Consider the following 17,979-nt stretch of genomic DNA (forward strand, 5'->3'; position numbering starts at 1 on the left):
CTCCTCTTTCACTTTCATCGAGAGGCTCTTTAGTTCTTCTTCACTTTCTGCCATAAGGGTGGTGTCATCTGCATATCTGAAGTTGTTGATATTTCTCCTAGCAATCTTGATTCCAGCTTCACTCCATCCATCCTGGCATTTTGCGTAATGTACTCTGCATATAAGTTAAATAAGCAGGGTGACAATATACAGCTTTGATGTACTCCTCTCCCAAATTAGAACCAGTCTGTTTTTTCATGTCCAGTTCTAACTGTTACTTTTTGACCTGCGTATTTCTCAGGAGGCAGGTCAGATAGACTGGTATTCCCATCTCTTGAAGAATTTTCCACAGTTCGTTGTGATCCACATAGTCAAAGCCTTTGGTGTAGTCAATAAACCAGAAGTAGATGTTTTTCTGGAACTCTCTTGCTTTTTGGATGATTCAACACAAGAGAACACTGTACACATGAACTTCACCAGATGGTCAATAGTGAAATCAGACTGATTATATTCTTTGCAGCCAAAGATGGAGAAGTTCTACAGTCAGCAAAAACAAGACCGGGAGCTGACTGTGGCTCAGATCATGAACTCCTTATTGCCAGATTCAGACTTAAATTGAAGAAAGTAGGGAAAACCACTAGACCATTCAGGTATGAGCTAAATCAAATCCCTATAATTATACAATGGAAGTGACAAATAGAATCAAGGGATTAGATCTGATAGAGTACCTGAAGAACTATGGAAGGAGGTTTGTGACATTGTACAAGAGGCAGTGATCAAGACCATGCCAAGAAAAAGAAATGCAAAAAGGCAAAATGGTTGTCTGAAGAGGCCTTACAAATAGCTGAGAAAAGAAGAGAAGCTAAAGCCAAAGGAGAAAAGGAAATATATACCCATTTGAATGCAGAGTTCCAAAGAATAGCAAGGAGAGATAAGAAAGCCTTCCTCAGTGATCAGTGCAAAGAAACAGAGGAAAATAATAAAATAGGAAAGACTAGAGATCTCTTCAAGAAAATTAGAGATACCAAGGGAACATTTAATGCAAATATAGGAACAGTAAAGGAAAGAAATCGTATGGACCTAGCAGAAGCAGAAGATATTAAGAAGAGGTAGCAAGAATACACAGAAGAACTATACAAAAAAGATCTTCATGACTCAGATAACCACGATGGTGTGATCACACACCTAGAGCCAGACATCCTGGAATGTGGAGTCAAGTGGGCCTTAGAAAGCATCACTACAAACAAAGCTAGTGGAGGTGATGGAATTCCAGTTGAGCTATTTTAAATCCTGAAAGATGATGCTGTGAAAGTGCTGCACTCAATATGCCAGCAAATGTGAAAAACTTAGCAGTGGCCACAGAACTGGAAAAAGTCAGTTTTCATTCCAATCCCAAAGAAAGGCAACGCCAAAGAATGCTCAAACTACTGCACAATTGCACTCATTTCATATGCTAGCAAAGTAATGCTCAAAATTCCCCAAGCCAGGCTTCAACAGTACATGAACCATGAACTTCCAGATGTTCAAGCTGGATTTAGAAAAGGCAGAGGAACCAGAGATCAAATTGACGACATCTGTTGGATCATCAAAAAAAGAGACACAGAGGAGTATGGAGTTGTTTAATAGCAGTACAAGGGATCCTAAAGAGAAATAATATAATTAGCCTGAAAAGAAGATAAATTATTTCACACTCTGGAAAAAGACAGCTAGATGAGGCTGGTTAATGAGCTGTCAAGTAGAGCTGGCTCCTCTGGCACTTTCTGGGATTCCTCTTAATCCAGGAGGGGATGGGATGGGCCCAGTGGTTTGGCCGGGGTGAGGCTGTGCAGATGGGGAAGCCCTTTGCTATAGTCATTCTGACAGCTTAAACAAGTGCTCCCAAGCCTCCACATTTCTTGAGTCATTCTCAAACTGGGACTATTCAGGAGAGGTTTTTTTGTTTGATAAACTTCAACTACCATTTTGTAAACTTAAATGGACTACTGGTATGACTTGTTTTTAAACAAATAATTAGACTGTACCAGTCTTAAATGAAAAGCAAAAATAAGACCTCACAGTGTTTATAACAATGATAACATAATGAACTGGTTTTGATGGAATGATGATATCATAATAAGTGATAGTTCTCATTGAGTTGTTCTATGCGCCAGACCCTGGGGCAAGTATTGTACGTATACTCTCTTATGAAATCTTTACCACCTTACACATAATCTTCACTTCCAAAGAAAATAGTCTCCAAGCTTACATATTTAAATATATTTATTTCCAATGTTATTTCTCCTTACATGTGTGTAAGGTAATTAATAAATACTGAATTTTTCTAGGCTTTAAAATGGTTGGTTGTACCTATCTACAATGGCTAACTTATACATTAAAGCTTAAGACTTTAGTTTTTGATTGACAGTCAAGGGAGATAAATTTCCCTTTAGTTTAGGAAAATAGTATTCTCCTAAATCTATTTGAACCCAACCCATAACTTTTAAAAATTTTGTGCTATGGCATTAAGGCGTTCAGAGCCTTGCAGTTTTTAAGACATTCATGATTACTATAAATAAAAATCATTAAGGAATCACCATATCAATATTATTACAACAGTAATTTCAGGTTACTTTTTTTAGTAATAGTAAGTTTTGGAGTCTATTAACTAGGGAATTAGTTCCTAGGAGAAAAAAAAAAACTTACACTTTTGATTTATTGCATAAACTTGTCAAACTCAGAAAAGTACTTTTAAGAATTATGAGTACTACTGGCTAACTATATAGATTGCAATTTACATTTTTTTAATTATAAAAAGCTTTAATTTTATGGCTTTGTTTTGGATTCTTCTACATACTACTTTGAAAGAAACAGATAAACAACATGTTGCACAACCAAAATGAGCAAGAGTGAACATGACCTGGTTCCATTAAACCTTTGAGATTCGTCTCTGTTTCCATGAGTTCCTCCATTTTCATCCAGTGAGTAATTGACTTCTTTCCCAGACGAGGCCTCATGATTTATCTCTGTCCTATTCCAAACTTCTTCAGATGTCTGAGAGGAAAGGCAAGATAAAATTGTTACTCCTACTATGAGAGCAGTCTACTCTCCTTAAGACCAGAGTTGATGGATATCTCTAAACAAAGTGACATCTGTGAGACCAGTTTCTTCTTGATCTTCTGCTCTTCTCTGTGTCATCTTTGGCTCTTTCATTGCCTATTTTTCATTACTCACCTGAATAAGACTGGCACTTTCCCATCCTTACCTCTTCTCCAGACCAGTATTCTCCATAACCATGACTTAAAAGAACATACACTAATGTCCTCCAAAGCTCTGTGTTCTCATCTTCAGGTTGCCATCAGACATCTCATTGGATAATTTTTAACTCAAACTCAATACTTGCTGAAGTGAACTCTTAATTTTCTCTCCATATCTTCTTCATTTTTATAGCAAGTTGATCTAATCAGGCCATCAAGAGTCATGTGCTCTATACCCACAAAGTGTCAGTTCTAAAGACAGAATATTGTGTCGTAAGCTCTTAAAATGGAGAAGGTAATGGCACCCCACTCCAGTACTCTTCCTGGAAAATCCTATGGACAAAGGAGCCTGGTAGGCTGCAGTCCATGGGGTCGCTAAGAGTCGGAAACGACTGAGTGACTTCACTTTCACTTTTCACTTTCATGCATTGGAGAAGGAAATGGCAACCCACTAGTGTTCTTGCCTGGAGAATCCCAGGGACGGGGGAGCCTGGTGGGTTGCCGTCTCTGAGGTCGCACAGAGTCGGACACGACTGAAGTGACTTGGCAACAGCAGCAAGCTCTTAAAAATGACAAGCACTCACTGTTTTTATGTTTCTCTGACCTCCATCCCCAAGCCTTTGTCGCCCATTTAAGCATAAATGAAGACAGGCAAAGATGACAAGCTGGGTTGAGTTTCATGTTTAACTCTGAACTTCCTTAAAGGAGTGAAGCAAAGCACAAATTGATGCAGTCTTGTTTGTCCTTCAATTTACATGACGCACCTCCCCAAGGTTCTCTTATTCTTGCCCATGCTGAGTGCCACGTGCAGGATCATTCAACTGGTGAGGATAAACAACCATTCAGGGCTTTTGGCTCTCTGTGCCTATGAGTCACGGAGGGGTTCTTGTTGGAGTGTTAAGAAAGATAAACACGTGGCAGCTCTCTAAAGCCTGTTTCTGGAAACCTAGCAGGAGAGAACAGATAGTCATTGTTCGGAGCCTGTAAGGTGTTAAGAGACTGAAATGGGCAATGCATGCTTAGGGAAGACCAGCCTTTTGATGAATCAGAATTTGAAAATGATTGTAATTCAACTGAAATTAAACCAGTGATGACAGTGTTTGGGGGTGAAAAGATACAGAGATATAGTGGCACGAGAGCAAGAAAACGGGCTTACATGAAGTTGCCAGGTTCAATTGGATCAGGAATTCACATAAGAAAACAAAGCACTGGAAGAAACCTGGTTTCCTCTGAAACAGATTTAACCAGGTCCATAAGAAGAGAAATAATTGCTGAAGCTCTTTGGCTCGAAGTGAATCTATATTTCTGTTTCTTCATGGTAATGACCACCTTGATAATACAATGTACCGCCCAGACTTACCAAATTCTAGTTTGCCAAGGAATCCCATAATATCCTTCTGGGGAAGTTTGTTCATGCCATAAACCTTTTAGAATTTTACACATCTATGAAAACACTTGAGAAATCACCTTAGTATAATACTGCCTTTACATACAAATAAAAGGGCCTCTGTCTTTGGCCCTGCACTTCAAGCCCTGCACATTACAGACATGTGCTAAATAAGAGTGATAAAGAAACATGGTGCCCTTACCATGGATCCAGTATCAGCACTGAATAGCACCCTGTAACCCTAAGCGTCTGTACTTGTGACTGATAATGTTCAGGCTCCAGGGGAATGCCTCTGCTCGCCTTGTGCCCCACGTCCTAGAAAAAGTGATCATATATCTGGGTCACTATCACCATTGAAGAGAGAAACTGCTTTGGAGTGGCGGTAGGATTTGAAAAGCAGAAGCCCTTAGGTGAAAGAAAATGTATTAAATAATGTATCAAATCCATCCTCTCAGATAATATGAGTGTATATCCATTCTTTCATCACAATGTGCTGTTTCCTATGGTGCTGAGCAACCATTATTTCTTGCTATTCTTCCTTATCCAGTTTACAATTCCAGAGATACTCACAAACTAATGTGGTATTCATAACAGTTGGCTGTGGTGACTGTGGAACATTTTGAAATATTAAAAACTTTGTAATGTTTTAACTTTTCTATACCTATTTTATCAGTATCACTGGACCATAACAGACACTCGGACATGTCCAATAAAATTTAATACCTTGTCTTTGATAATCTTCTAACTTCGAAGTCATATAAAAATCATACATTTATACTTTGTCATTATGACAGTTACATACATCAAGATAAGAGAATAAAGCATATTTTACATTGCTTTACATTTGCATTATTTATAAAAATTAAATATTAGGGCATATGATAGGTTGACCTCCAGTTTCACTCATAACTTGAGCCCTGACCACATTTACACCCCAGCCTGACCACACTTGACCTAGCACTTTCCAAGCTACCAAAGTCAGGTGACTTGGTTTACTCATACTGACATTTCAGGAGGGAAAGGAAGTATTGTCCTTTAAAGCTAAACATATCTTTCTATGCACTCAGGAAATACTTTTAGTTGCCTTGGACTCTCGTGATGTTGTTCCTTTCTAAAGATTTTCTTTTCTAGAAAAATAAGTCATTTTTATTTTCTGTCTCTTACAGAGTTTTGTTGCTGAAATTTTCATGCTGAAAGTTGCAATACACTATATGTGCAGAATAAATTCAGTTCCTGTGTAAAGAAAGGCTTAGAAAAATTATCACATTTCACAGGTCACTCCTTACCATCCACAATACTTTGTATTAACTCCTCCTCTCATTAAGCGGGACTCTAGAAGTATTGTTTTATGAATTAGGTGCAGGAATAATAAAATCAAATGTCAAATTACATATTGCTGATATGTAATAGTTGCTAAGTCATGTCTGGCTCTTTGCGATCCCATGCACTGTAGCTCACCAGGCTCTTCTGTCCGTAGGGTAAATGGGTTGTCATTTCCTTCTCAAGGGGATACTCCCAGCCCGGGGATAGAACCCGCATCTCCTGCTTGCCAGGTGGATTCTTTACCACTGAGCCACCCGGGAAGCCCCAAATTGCGTATACATGTTTATAATAAGTTTACCTCTATAAATAAACCAAGTTAATGAGAAAGGAGGGAAGTAATAAAAAATGTTAACTCTACCTTGGGAGCAGATGGAATGTCCAGGAAAAAATTTTCCACAATACTAAAAGCCATCTATTAGGGTGACTTGCCCAGAGCAAAGGGAATACAGTGATTGTTTTCAAGGGCAAAGGACAGAGATAGGACCCAAAGTTGAGGGAGAGTCCAATAGCTAAGGTGAGGTAGTCCATACCTCCTACTCCTCCTTTTCATTTTATTGAGATGGTCAGACCTTTGAATGAGCCATCCAACAAGATGAGTCTCAACTGAGAGATTTCCCTGAGATTCAGGGTTCCAGGCTAAGTGCCCCTTCTCTTCCTACAAGTCCAGAACTACTTGGACTTGTCATGCTGCTTGATTTTTGTTTTCAGTTATCTTTTAACTAATCTTGAGTTAAAGCCTCATGCCTATTCTTCCAATGAGTTAAGAACTCTTGAACAGCTCTTTGAAACCAACTTCAGTAAGCTTTGCTCTTAAAACCATAACTTTGAGAACATCACCACTAAAGATTCTGTGTTTATTCCCAACATGCTTTGGAAATTTAGGATAAACCACTTGGATAATGGCATCTAAGCTTTAAGAGAAAATATAACATTTGGCTTTAAAAGTAGGCATGGTTCTTTCCAAAAGTGTTTCTTGAAACACAATATGTTAATGAAATCACCAAGACTTGGTTTCTGATGGACTTAGAAGCATTCAATGTACTCATAACACCCAAGATTTTTCAAAGAAGGTTTAAAATTAATTGTTTTTTAAGAAAAATTTGGCAGAAGGTTACATCATTGGTCCATAATTCCAAACATGCTTCCTAAAGCAGACTACTGACTTCCATGATGCCATCTTCCATGTAATAGAGATGCCATCAGCTTTGCTTGGTTATTGTTTTCCATTTTTTATTTGTTCTTTTTTTTTCTTGGACTGAAAACCCCATTATAGAATTGTCAAGGTGAAAATTGTCTTCAAATAAGATATGTGTTGCTGAATGATATTTTCTCCATAAAACTGGAGTCATATATAATAAAGAAAATCAGTAATAATGTTACTTCCTCCTCTTCTGGGTTTCAATACTAAGCCTCTTATTTTCTCTGGGTTCTGTCTCCCTATTTAAGCCATTTTGTACATTCCTTAGCTTTCTGATTCTCAAGTATATATGTCTTCCTTGAGCATTAATTTATCCATCCCAAGCTATTTCATGGGCATTTCTATTTCTTTTTCTCCACCTTGGTTTGGTTCTCACTTCCAGGACTTTTCTACAAGGGTTCTCTGCTTCCTAATTTCTTTATGTTGATGAAAATTTGTGTGGCTACTTTTAGTGTGGTTGTCACCAACACTGAGCTCTTTCTGCCAATTCTACCCCTTCCATTTCTTGCCCCTTCACTCCTCCAATCAATGTGTTTTTACCCACAACTTGAATGTGACTATCAAAGCTAATTAATCTGCTTGACTATTTGACTACCTAAAGCCTCTAGAATGGTTATTTTCCCCATTATCTACCCCAAACCATTCAAGATGTGGCAAACTAAGGTCCCTCAGCTAAAGGATGCTGTGATTCTATATTTTTGTAACTTAAAAATCTCAAGCGAAATTCACTTAAAATTTTTTTTTGATAACTGCATGTCTAGATTGACTTCATCAATATTCAAATTTTATCTCCTTTTTCTTCTAAAGAGTTACCTTCACTTAAAAACTCATATTCATCTCCAGACTATTCCTTCTGATAGTTCCATTTGTAAATGAACCAAATGAGGACATTTCATTCCTCTTTAATCCTCTCATACATAGTTCCCAATGTTCACTGCAGCACTGTTTATAATAGCCAGGACATGGAAGCAACCTACATGTCCATCAGCAGATGAATGGATAAGAAAGCTGTGGTACATATACACAATGGAGTATTACTCAGCCATTAAAAAGAATACATTTGAATCAGTTCTAATGAGGTGGATGAAACTGGGGCCTATTATACAGAGTGAAGTAAGCCAGAAAGAAAAACACCAATACAGTATACTAACACATATATATGGAATTTAGAAAGATCGTAACAATAACCCTGTGTACAAGACAGCAAAAGAGACACTGATGTATAGAACAGTCTTATGGACTCTGTGGGAGAGGGAGAGGGTGGGAGGATTTGGGAGAATGGCATTGAAGCATGTATAATATCATGTATGAAACGAGTCGCCAGTCCAGGTTCGATGCACGATACTGGATGCTTGGGGCTGGTGCACTGGGATGACCCAGAAGGATGGTATGGGGAGGGAGGAGGGAGGAGGGTTCAGGATGGGGAACACATGTATACCTGTGGCGGATTCATTTCAATATTTGGCAAAACTAACACAATATTGTAAAGTTTAAAAATAAAATAAAATTTAAAAAATAATAAAATGTAAAACAAAACAAAACAAATCCTTGACCAATTTTTATTCAGTTTATCCTTCACCCTGGGAATGGAAATGTCTTGTCTGGCTTTATTACTTGGAATATTTATTTATGTTCTTAAAGTGGGGCCTTATCCCAATTTATACATTTTCCCACTCCATCGCCCTCCTCCCTTGCAAGCAGATTTTCTGTGTGTCAGGGCTCCAGCCCCAACCAGTAGTACCACTCATCTGTGATTTCAAAACTCCAACTCTTCCCACTGAAGAAACCCACACGCCACCAGTGCTGTGCCTTGTCTCTTTTCAGCCTCTTCCATACATGTTGGTATATGCATGTCTTATGTCTTCAGTTAGCTTGTAAATCCTGTTAGGAGAAGCACTGAGTCTATTTCCTTGATAGTCAAATCAAATGCCATACCTGGTGAGTAATAAAATCAATTTAGAGAGTTGTCACCAGCACTAGAAATAAGTAATATAAGGCAAGGACAAAAATATCCCAGTGAACTTCTCATAGCAGGAGAGAAATGTTTTGGGGAAATGTGTCAGTGTGTGTACCCTGCACTACTGCATAAGGAAACAATAGATGCTTGGCGTTTGGACATTTAAGTTACTGAAAGAATTAAGGAAAGATTTGGGAGAAGCCTGTCTGTGAAACTATGAGGATCTTGTGGTTCTTGTTCTCTGGCCCATCAGTCTAAGAGTGGGGTCTAAGCATTTCCTAAGGTCACTTGGCTTCAGGAGCCTGGTTGAGCACCCCCTTCCCTTGTTCAGAACATTTGGATTAACCACAGGCTCTCTGAGGGTGCTTATATACTGATGTAAGCCTCAGGGTGAACATACCCATAACCTCTACTATGGATCTTCAGTCACCCAAGTGGGCAGTTGACTATTATTGACATAAATGGCTAAGTTCCACAACCTTCCATTTATTTGAGCAAATGTTCATGGAGTACTTCTTCTGGGCCAGAATTATGTGGACTGAAGATAAGATTGAATCAAACACAGATTACCCCTTTGAAGACAACCTTGTGATTTAATGCCATAACTACATTAAACTATAGCCCATGGGTGAAATATGGCCTACAGCTTGTTTGTATAAATAAAGTGTTATTGGAAATAAGCTAGGCTCATTCATCTGTATTGTCTGCAGCTGCTTTTGTGCATCTGCACAGAGTTCAGGAGTTGCACCAGAGACCATAGAGCCCACAATATCTAAGTATTTACTGGAAAATATCTTTGAAAAAGCTTGCCAATCTAGTGAGACATCAAAATTTGTTTAAAACTATATTTTTCTATGAGATTTCCATATAGTAAAGTGACAGATCCAGCAAATATAATACAATATTTTCCTTATTTTAATGATGAACAACAAAGATCACTGGTCTGATGGCACTACCTTAAGAGAATTCAAGAAGTGGCTCTTTTAGAAAATTTGGTGAGAGCAAAACATATGATCTCAATGAAATGACATCTCATGTTTTTCAGTCTTACACATCCATAGTCACCCTGCCAAGAGCCTGGGTGTCTGATTGCAAAATCCCAATACTCTCACAAAAAATGACAAAGCTAAATGAGCTGAATATGAGCTCAGGAATCGCCAATGGCCTCCTATTAGCTGGGTGTGGCTCATCATCATTGTATGCTTGGCTCTAAAATTTTGAGCAATGTTCATTTGAGAAATTAACTTAATATCACATTAAAATCTAGGTCTCCTGATCCTCTTGAGAAATCGCATGGCAGAAAGTGGCTTGCAGTCTTGCATGACGACAGCCCGCTGGAGCTGAAAGGCGGCTTCCGTCCTTGGACAAGGCATAGATGCTCCAGACCTTCCCATGCTCTGCTGCTCCCAAACATTTCCCTGACTCGAGATGAAAAATCAGTTGCTGTTTATAACTAGCTTCCTCTGTGATTTCCCTCAGTAAAGAAATTCTCTGTAACTAATTTTTTTTTAAATTATATAACAGGAAACTAAGGAGGTAGTATATTAAAAAAAAAGTTGTCTCACATTTTAAATATGCAATCAAAAGGTGTGCAATCTGCAGACAGTTGAAAGACTTCTGCTCTTCCCTAGTGGATGTAGAAATGACAATTTAGGGCTAATATCTTACACCCATCACAAAAGTAGACTTGAAATTGTACCTTAAAGCAATGATTTTCAAAAAGGAATGAGCTTGCCCCAGCTGTATTTAAGATAAACTATTACAGTTTGGAGAGAAAATATTAGAATTTACATGTATCTCCTTTTTAACTTGTATTTTATATATTTTATATAATATATAAAGCATCACATGTACACACACACGCTCATGTCTGGATAGATATTCCAGTTGACTTTAGTGATTGAGGCATGTGATCAAACTAGCTTGGAGCCTTTAGTTTTAGGAACCCAGAAGGAATCCAAGACATTGCACCTAGACCTTCATTTTACACATAAAACATGTGAAGCCCCCGGAGGTGGGATGATCTGGTCAGAGACATGAGCATATAAGCAGGTAACTGAGGCCAGCTTTTTCCTGACTTCCATTCCTACACCCTTTCCTCGACTCCACACTGACTGCTTTCTTAACGGAGGCGTGCTTGAGGAAACAAGACCAGCGTAGTGATAAATAAATCCCCTGAAATAACTGGTAGGAAACTGTCAGACTTCTTCCTCCAGCGTAGCACGAATTTCAACCAATGGTACCTAGAATAGTTTCTTTTTTGTGTGTGAAAAATGGCATCTGATCAATTTCCCCACTGCCAGTAGAGGCCGCCTGCCCTTGAGACATTCTCATTGGCCAGCATCTGCCTTCTTTTCCTGTGGAAATAAAATATTAAGGGCAGGAGAAAGGACATATTTGGTAATGTTACACTCCTCAGCTTCCTGCTCGGGGCTGTCTCAGCTGCAAAATGTCAAGGGAAAAAATATCCCTCCAACTTGGAATGAATTCCAGACAGACCCTGATGCCTGCAAATTTGTCAGAGGGAGCCAAGTCCAGAAAGGCAGAACATGAAGAAGGTTCATTATTCGGCTTCAAGAGACGCTCAAATAATCAGACACTCTGGTATTTATGATTTTTCCCATTTCAGATGGTCTGTAGTTCACATCGTTCCCCTCCCTTTACCGCTGATTCTGAGCTTCCTTTTAAATTAAACCTCAGCAGTTATAAAAAGACTCTCGCATCACTTGTAAGCCACAGCACTACTGGGAGACACTGTTCCTACAAGGCTGTTTAGGGCTGGGGAAGGGCAGCCCTTTCTGAATATTAGTCTGGGGAGGGCAAGCCAGGAAATCAGAGTCACTTCACCTTGACCATGCCATAATCCTCATCTACTTCTGACATCTGTGTCAAGACTCCTGCCATTCACAGCATTTGATATGATCATTTTTACTAAAAAGCAGTATTTTGTTCCATTGGCTTTTTCATTTTAGCTTTTATTTTCATCACAGGGCATGGAACAACCAGAAAGTTTATCCTGACACTCCCACTTTGTGAATATACCATTAGGGATATTTGTAAGGTTGAGTTTTAGAGGATCTTAGTCTTTTCTTGGCATTCAGCATGCTTTCTCTTGTAAAAACCATTGCCACATGCTGGCAAAAAGGTAAGGAAAGAGAACTTGTCATCCAAACCTCATTAAATAGCTACATACACATTTTTCCCTTTGACTTTTTGCCCTTCGTTTCTAAATACCATGGCGTCTGTTTGTACTTGGTTACCCTAAATCCTTATTTGGGTTCTCCAATAGGCATGAAGGCATCCAAACATCAATTTTAGCAACTGTTGGAAGTGCCCGCATGAGGCATGGGGTGTTCAGTCTTGACCTGTGGTCTCCATGAATAAGGGTCTTCTTTTTTTCTTTTCCTAAACTGTCCAGCATCTCAACTCTGGTTTTGCTCCTCAACAGTTTAAGGTTTGTGCTACTTCCATGGTGATCAACTGTTAGGTCATAAACATCAGATTGTGGCATCACCAAGTGAGTCAGTTGGGAGGAAGCTGGTCTGGAAATGCAGCTGAAAGTGTCTGTTGACAGATGGAGGCCTTCTTAATCATGGCCTGTGTGGGTGAAGGGAAAGCCTTGCCTGCCCCACCCCTGGGCATTGATTCACAAACCTGGACGGCTCTAGAAGAGGCTGGGAAAGCCCATCCTCAGGGAATCCCACTTATTCCTCCTCCAGTGCTCTCACAGGACACCCACACAACTAAAAGGAGGGGGGAAGTGAACAATGGAGCTCTTTCTGGTTTCCTTTTCAGAATCAGCAAAGTAAACCAGCTTTCTTTTTGTTTTAAAAATCTTATAGGGTTCCTTTTTTTTTTTTTAACGTTCAACTTTTTATTTTGTATTGCACTAGAGCCAATTAACAATGTTGTGGTGGTTTCCGGTGAACAGAGAAAGGGTTCCTTCTTAAACAGCTTATAAACAGCTTGTTAGCATTGCATCCATTTTTGGTAAGAATACTGTTCTGTGTTACCTACCTGATCATCATAAATGCCATTAATGGGCATCATAAGAGCTCACCTTTATAGAAAGCAGGAAGTCGAACTAGACAATATCATTAGGCTTATGTCCATCAATTTTCCCTATTTCTTTGAAGCACTGGGTACTACTAGAAAGATTCCCCTGTTGCCATATATTTTGAATATGATTTCTTGAACCTATGTTTCATTTTAGAAGAATTCCCTCAATATTTCTAAATTTAGGGTTTCTGAGAGCTCAGGTCAGGATCCATGCACCAGACTACTAGGAGACTGATCAGCAAGAGAAACAATGCCTTTCCCTATGTTCACTATCAAGAACTGCTCAGTATTCCTGCCAGCCTGTAATGCTTTATCACCCAGTCATTTTAGACCTGAAAGAGAACATTCCATCAGGGGATCAGGTTCTATCATTTCATTGGAATGCAAAGTAAGACCACAGAAACTTTAGTACCAACAAATTTACCATGGCTCAGATTAATAACAGATAGCACTTGAATGGTCTGCCCCAGTTGTGCTCCCTCTCTGCTAAGTCTTAAATAAATGAAAATTAGTTAAAAATTCTGCCAGTAAGCTCAGACCAGACATAAGAACTTCTGCATTAAGGATACAGAAGAAGTTGTGAAGTTTGCCTCCTGGGGAAAACCTTTAACAGCCTGGAAGAACATATTGGAATAATTACGATGTGGTTCTGACTGGAGATGGGGACAAGGTTCTATGATTTCCAAGGTTTTCTTCAAGACACAAGATTTTCAAAGTTGTTGAAAAGTGACTCCGTGCATGACTCATGGCTATTAAGATTGTTATTCTTGATCAGGCTACTTTTACATAAGAAAGTCAGATTCTCCCATTGGAAGAGAACTAAGGAATAGTAGTTAATTCCATCCCACTTGTTTCACTATTGAGAGAACCTGGGTGCTGGGAAGTCACTGTCAGCCAGCAGAAGAGCTGGGCAGACCCCTTGGGCTCCCTGTACTGGGGTTCTTTCCTATACCCTATTTTTATGAATCACATAAATCTATTTAAGATTTTATAAGAATTTTGTTTATTTCATGAGCAGTACTGAGACAGAAATATGAGAATCTCTGGGAATTGGCATGGCTAAATATTATAGTTTAGAAGAATAGCTTAGGCAAAGTACAAAAGAGGAAATGCTATTTAGATGAGCTCATTTCTACTCACTAAAAAAATTAAAAAATTAAACTTAAGATGAACAACTTCTTTTCTCTTAGCCCAACATCAGAGCAACTCCCCAAGCAAATCTGTTTCATATATTTCTTCTCAAACTCAGGAATTTCTTTGATATCTAATCTCACGTTTATTTTTTATCTTGGAGGGTAATTTGTCCATTTCACATAGAAATCTGGTTGAATTACTCCTCTTGTTTTTCCTGTGGAAGCTGTATTTGAAGGCCTTCCTCGTTCCCACTATCAATCAGAAGTCATGCTTCACAGATTCATGTTCTTATGAATGACTCTAGGAACCAGCACTTTTAATACTGGTTAATGGGAGTAAAAATAACTGCATTAAATGATAAAATGCTCACTTAAAGCTGATATTAATATTATAATGTCTCTTCTCATTTGTATTTTGGACTTTCTAGATTCTTCGTTCAGCATCTTTAGAAATCGTATTTTCAGTGGACTCCCCATAATAGGCAATTTCTTAGTTGGTTTGATTTAAAAATAACTAAAAGCCATTCTTATCCCAAATAGTTTTTCTGTTGATCAGTCAGCAACTGAAATCCCAATTGTTGTATTCCATTGTTCAGGTTAAGACGTCATCTCCAAAAAACTGTGCTAGCTGGCATCTGGCAGTGTCAAAATATAATCCATTATTATCCATAATACTTTAGCTTTATATCCTGGATGTCACTATGGGACAAAGAAGAGTAACATGAATTACATTTTGATAGTAACTATAAATGGCCTAGATTATGTGAGAAAGGAAGACCAAGTTGGGCAGTAGCCATGGAAGATCACTTGAGAATCCTTACAAGTTGCAGATTAGAATAAGAGAGAGTGCCCCAAAACCATCATCAGTCTCTTTAGCCATTTGAGGAGGGGGCTGTGTCTATATTCCATGTATCTCAACATCCTTAGTATGTTTATTTACTTGTGTTGCAAGGGTCTGCATTGCCAGTAATCAATTTGAATCTTCAGATTGAGTCAGAAGTATAAGTTACAAGGCATTTAGTGAGAGTTTGGAATATATATGCTTGTATTCCATTGTTCTGGAATATATATGCATTAGAGTAATTAAACATTTTAAAGGGTAAAACAAGAAAGCTAGTAATCAAATTTTACAGTGGTTTTCATGGATTAGGGGAAACAGGCAAGAGGTAGAATGTAAAAGAAAAAGGAATTTAGGTCATTCTTTGGGCTAAGGAAAAACAAGTTCAGGGAATGAGAGGTACAGCAAGACTAATACAAACTAGAAATACACTTTCATTCCAGAGATGATCTCCTGGAAAGTAAGTCCCAACTCAGCTCAGTCAACAGACCATCGTGGCCTTGCTTTCACTGCTGTTCTTTTCAGATAAAACAACAAAATGCACTTTTTATATCAGCACTTTTATTCTTGTGTGTATGTGGTGTGTGTGTTACAGTTGATTTTGGAAGATGCGGATAAATCCTGAACTATGTCACTCAGTCAGTTCATTCTCTCAGTCATGTCCAACTCTGCAACCCCATCGACTGCAGCATGCCGGGCTTCCCTGTCTATCACCGACTCTTGGAGCTTTGTCAAACTTGTGTCCATCTAGTCAGTGATACCTTCCAACCATCTCATCCTCTATCATTCCCTTCTCCTGCCTTCAATGTTTCCCAGCACCCGGATCTTTTCCAATGAGTCATTTGTTCACATCAGGTGGCCAAAGTATTAGAGTTTCAGCTTCAGCATCAGTCATTCCAATGAATATTCAGTCCTGAATTCCTTTAGGATTGACTGGTTTGATCTCCTTGCAGTACAAGGGACTCTCAAGACTCTTCTCCAACACTTTACTTCAAAAATATCAATTCTTTGGCACTCAACTTTCTTTATGGTCCAATTCTCACATCCATACATGACTATTGGAAAAACCATAGCTTTGACTATATGGATATTTGTTGGCAAAATAATGTCTCTGCTTTTTAATATGCTGTCTAGGTTTATCATAACTTTCCTTCCAAGGAGCATATGTCGTAATTTCATGGCTGCAGTCACCATGGGCAGTGATTTTGGAACCCAAAAATATAAAGTTTGTCACTATTTCCACTGTCTCCCCATGTATTTGCCATGAAGTGATGGGACAGGATGCCATGATCTTGGTTTTTTGAATGTTGAGTTTTAAACCAGCTTTTTCACTCTCCTCTTTCATTTTCATCAAGAGGCTCTTTAGTTTCTCCTCACTTCCTGCCATAACGATGGTGTCATCTGGATATCTGAGGTTATTGATATTTCTCCCAGCAATCTTGATTCCAGCTTTGCTTTATCCAGCCTGATATTTTGCATAATGTACTCTGCATATATGTTAAATAAGCAAGGTGACAATATACAGCCTTGATGTAATCCTTTCCCAATTTGGAACCAGTCTGTTGTTCCATGTCTGCTTCTAACTGTTGCTTCTTGACCTGCATACAGATTTCTCAGGAGGCAGGTCAGGTGGTCTGGTATTCCCCTCTCTTTCAGAATTTTCCACAGTTTATTGTGATCCACACAGTCAAAGGCTTTGGCATAGTCAATAAAGCAGAAGTAGATGTTTTTCTGGAACTCTCTTGCTTTTTCGATGATCCAGTGGATGTTGGCAATTTGATCTCTGGTTCCTCTGCCTTTTCTAAAACCAGCTTGAACATCTGGAACTTCACAGTTCATGTACTGTCGAAGCCTTGCTTGAAGAATTTTGAACATTACTTCACTAGCATGTGAGATGAGTGCAATTGTGTGGTAGTTTGAACGTTCCTTGGCATTGCCTTTCCTTGGGGTTGGAATGAAAACTGATCTTTTCCAGTCCTGTGGCCACTGCTGAGTTCCACATTTGCTGGCATATTGAGTGCAGCACTTTCACAGAATCATCTTTAGGATTTGAAATAGCTCAGCTGGAATTCCATCACCTCCACTAGCTTTGTTTGTAGTGATGTTCCTAAGGCCCACTTGACTTCACATTCCAGGATGTCTGGCTCTAGGCAAGTGATCACACCATCATGGTTATCTGGGTCATGAAGATCTTTTTGGTATAGTTCTTCTGTGTATTCTTTCTTGCCACATCTTCTTAATATCTTCTGCTTATGTTAGGCCCATACCATTTCTGTTCTTTATTATGCCCATCTTCACATGAAATGTTCCCTTGGTATCTCTAATTTTCTTGAAGAAATCTCTAGTCTTTCCCATTCTGTTGTTTTCCTCTATTTCTTTGCATTGATCACTGAGGAAGGCTTTTTTATCTCTCCTCGCTATTCTTTGAAACTCTGTAACCAGATGGATATATCTTTCCTTGTCTCCTTTGCCTTTCACTTCTCTTCTTTACTCAGCTATTTTTAAGGGCTCCTCAGACTTTTCCTTGCCTTTTTGCATTTCTTTTTCTTGGGCATGGTCTTGATCACTGCCTCCTGTACAATGTCATGAACCTCTGTCCATAGTTCATCAGGCACTCTGTCTATCAGATCTAATCCCTTGAATCTATTTGTCACTTTCACTGTATAATCATTAAGGGATTTGATTTAGGTCATGCCTGAATGGCCTAGTGGTGTTCTCCACTTACTTCAATTTAAGTCTGAATTTGGCAATAAGGAGTTCATGATCTGGGCCACAGTCAGCTCCCAGTCTTGTTTTTGCTGGCTGTATAGAACTTCTCTATCTTCAGCTACAAAGAATATAGTCAATCTGATTTCAGTAGTGACCATCTGGT

The sequence above is a fragment of the Bison bison genome, unplaced genomic scaffold (genome assembly GCF_000754665.1).
Source record: "Bison bison bison isolate TAMUID 2011002044 unplaced genomic scaffold, Bison_UMD1.0 scf7180017864132, whole genome shotgun sequence".
Classification (NCBI taxonomy): domain Eukaryota; kingdom Metazoa; phylum Chordata; class Mammalia; order Artiodactyla; family Bovidae; genus Bison; species Bison bison.